The sequence below is a fragment of the Rhinolophus sinicus genome, linkage group LG06, assembly GCF_036562045.2.
Source record: "Rhinolophus sinicus isolate RSC01 linkage group LG06, ASM3656204v1, whole genome shotgun sequence".
NCBI classification, from domain to species: domain Eukaryota; kingdom Metazoa; phylum Chordata; class Mammalia; order Chiroptera; family Rhinolophidae; genus Rhinolophus; species Rhinolophus sinicus.
In genome coordinates, this window is record NC_133756.1 from 122,112,876 (window position 1) to 122,116,920 (window position 4,045).

The 4,045-nt window shown below is 37.3% G+C and overlaps 1 pseudogene; it reads right to left on the minus strand.

The window, feature by feature from the left end:
- Positions 1–2,567: 2,567 nt before the first annotated feature.
- Positions 2,568–3,494, minus strand: LOC109436923 (olfactory receptor 51B5; annotated as a pseudogene).
- Between the last annotated feature and the right edge of the window lie 551 nt (positions 3,495–4,045).

Sequence of the window (4,045 nt, forward strand, 5' to 3'; positions counted from 1 at the left end):
TCCTATAAGGAACCACATTTTTAGAGAAGAAGGAGGGGAAATTCTCAAAAGAAGAGAGTAGGTGTTACTTCTATATGCATAGTGAAGTATAGGACAGAAAATAGAGTCCATTAAACATATGAGGTGAGACAATTAAGTTCACGAACTTGTTGCAATGAGGTTGCTAAACTTTTCTGATATCAGAGGGATTATTCATTAGGAATTTGTACCAACTGGACAAACAGTAAATGAAGTTTACTATTTGGAAGTGCTGAAAAGGCTGTGTGAAAAAGATAGATGATCTGAAATTTTCACCAACAATTCATGGCTGTTGCATCACAACAACGCACCAGCTCCCACGGCACTGTCTGTGAGGGAGTTTTTAGCCAGTAAACAAATAAATGTATTGGAACACACTCCCTATTTACCTGATGTGGTTCCTGAAGACTTCTTTCTTTACCTGAAGATAAAAGAAATATTGAAAGGAAGACATTTTGATGACATTCAGGACATCAAGGGTAATATGATGACAGCTATGATGGCTGTTCCAGAAAAAGAGTTCCAAAATTGCTTTGAAGGTTGGATTAGGTACTGACATCAGTGCATAGCTTCCCAAGGAGAGTACTTTAAAGGTGACTGTAGTGATATTCAGCAATGAGGTATGTAGCACTTTTTCTAGGATGAGTTCGCGAACTTAATTGTCATACCTCATAGACTATTTTTGTACAATACAATTTATACTGGCCTTAGAATTAGAAGATATGATTTGAATCACAGCTATACTGCTTATAAACTTTATGTCCTTGAATGAGATGTTTAAGTTTTTTACCTTCCGATTACTCATGGATAAATTTGTGATAATTCCTACCTCATGATATTATTATAAATAAAATGAGTTATGGATAGAGTCAGAGAAGCTGAGGGACTCATGTTTTGTTTCATGGACAATTGAAAATAGGACATAACTTACCTTCACACTCATAGTCGTACTCAATATTTAGTATTCAGACTGTGTTACTTGGGTATCATAGAGGATTAAAGGATTAAAAATGAGTAAAATATATACTTATCCTCTTTATAAACTTTGTCTTTTCACAATTGAATGTTGTGATAAAATAGGAAAGAAATGAGATTTGCAGGCTTCTTATATTGGACTCCCGATATGCAAAGCTGGAGACAGATTCAGATGTATGTAATTTATTAATGAATACTTTCAGGAAACAGGGAGTGAGGAAAAGCAGGGTATACAGGAGAAGGAGATAAGCATGGACATAGTTCCATCTGGAGTTTAACTTCCGAAGTTAAGAGAGTTAGTATATGTCTATGGCCTGCTTCCTTGGCACCAGGGGCCATACTATTGGTGAGGCAATTCCAATTGTGTTGAGAATTAATAACTTGAAGAAAGAGCAATGTGAGTGATGAGCAGCCAACATTCACAGGAACAAGAGGTAGGTGTACAGTTCTGTAAAGTGACCAAGCACCGTTGACACCAATAACATCTTCTATGTAGTTCCATCTCCTGGCTCACTTCTCTGCTCTGATTGAAATGTAATGAAGACACAGCCTCCACTCTTTGAGGATATTCTAACATTAGCACAGATCCCTTCCTAACTCATTAGAAAATTTCAATCAAAGAATAATATTATTTTATTCTTTGAGACATTTACACTATATAAAATGGAGTAAGGATACATGTATAGAATGCAACTATTTTTCAAAAAACACATGTAAACTTATTCCTTCAGTCCCTTAGCCCTTGTTTATAATGAAAGGAAGAAGAGAGAACTACCTCTTCCACTCAGTAAAACTAATGAGCCACTGGTAGATGTTCTGGAGATGGCACCAACATCAGAGCTAAAGATTGGCATAGTATATAAAAATTAGAAAAAAAGATGGAAGGAGGTACTGAGTATATCTGTTTCCTCTCATTTATTTATGGTTTCTCTTATCACAAACATTTTTTTCATAAGTATGTATTGCCTATAAGTATGTATAAGCTATGGTTCTTGAGAGAAAGTCATAATCATTTGATGGACAGGGGAGGAACCAATGAGACGGTTGAGATAGTAAGTAATTATAACACTGTTCAAGGAACAATTCAAACGTTTTTCAGGAAAATTTCTGAGCTTCAGTGACCAAACATATAGGTCCCTACATTTTGTGTAGATATCTGTGAGGGAGTTTATGGGTGTTACAGATTGGATTGGGTATAAATAAACCAAACTTTATTCCATTTCAAAATATAATTTTACATTTTTATAACTGTTCCTATCTGCCAGTTTTCTAACCCTAAATAAATATATGCTTGTTACATTATAGACACACCTATAAACACCTAAGTTATTATTGCAAGAATTAAGTGGCAAACAGACAGAGATATTTAGTGTACAATTTTTTTTTTTAATTGCACAAACTAGATTAGGCCAAAGACCTGGGCTCAAAGAGATACCCTAGAGCAATTTGCAGTTCTACTTTAACAATTATTTTACCAAGATATCTGATCATGGGTGGTTGATATGAAACTTCTTTGCTCCACTGCCAAAACCAGAGTTTTCATATTCTGTGTGAAGGGCTGTGATGATTAGAGATCAGGCTCCAATTCTTTGGGTAGTAAAAAGGCGAAGAATGTCACTCTGAATCCACTTGGTCTTGACACTATAGATTATAGGATTCATTACTAGAGGAAACAGAATACAGACATAGCTTATAATGAGGTGGACAATACAGAACCTCCTTCCCAAACAGATGAATCAGAGACAATCCAATCACTGTGACACAGAAAACCAGAACACAGCAGATATGGGAGACACAGGTGTTTAGGGCCTTGGTCCTCTCCTTTCTGGAGGCACTGCTTAGGACACTCTTGAGTATCAATGCATAGGAGATGAAGATAATCAGAGAATCTAGCACAAATATAAGGATTACATGCACAACTGGATACAGTCAATTGCACGTGGTGTCAGCACAGGGCCAGTTTGATGACATCCTGATGAAGGCAGAATGCATGGGAAAGGACATGGGAATGCCAACAGGAAAAAATTAGAGGGGTGAAATTGGGGAGACAACAGATAGAAATCTTCATCAGGACTCCTAGTTCATTTTCACCACTTGAGTATTAGTAAGTATAGAGGTATATCTAAGGGGCTTGTGAATGTCAAAAATTATCATAGGCCATAGCAAGAAAAATACCGGACTCCACAAAAGAAACTGAATGTATAAAGTAGGCTTGAGATAAGCAGATTTCCAATCTCCCTGTGGTGCAACCAGAGGACTCCCAGCTCCATGGGCATTGCGCTCAAGGTCAGCCCTAGGTCTGTGGCTGCCAGCATGGCCAGGAAATAGTACATAGGCTCATGACGTTTGTGCTCTTCTTTAATGAGAAGGAGGTGGGTGTCACTGCCAAAAAGGACAGAGATGTAGACAAAAAAGAATGGCATGAAAATCCAGTGGTGAGCTGCCTCCAAGTCTAGAAAACCAGTCAACAGAGAGGAAGTGGAGCTACTGTTCAGATTCATGTCAGGTTTATCTAGAAGAAATGTCCTTTTCTCTCAGTCATTGCCACTGAAATGTAGTTCTACATTCAAGGAAGCACTCCCACTATATTATCTCAGAATTTGTACTTAAAGGTAATAATGACATCAATATAAGTCATTGCTTCTCAAAACATATTCTTAGGACAACCTGTATCTTTTGTGTTCTTAACTGCATATCCCAAAGACAATCCCTACCTACTCAAATCCTTAGAGTTTCATATGGTCATATGCATTTTAACAAGCTCTCCAGGAAATTTTTGGTGCACATTACAACTTAGAAACCATTGCCAATAACTATGCAGACTTCACAGCAGAATCCGTACTTGAGGAATTTAATGGAACTCAACCCATACTCCAATATACTACTCAAAGCTCTAATTGCCTTCACAATAGTGATTCCTAACCCATGTTGTCCTTCATGTGCACAATTTCTCTGGATTATCAACAAAAGACCCAGGAGTCTAAAAGGAAAGTGTGGGAAGAGAAACTCTGCCACTACCACTGTAACTAAGGAGAAGATAGATATGAAAGAG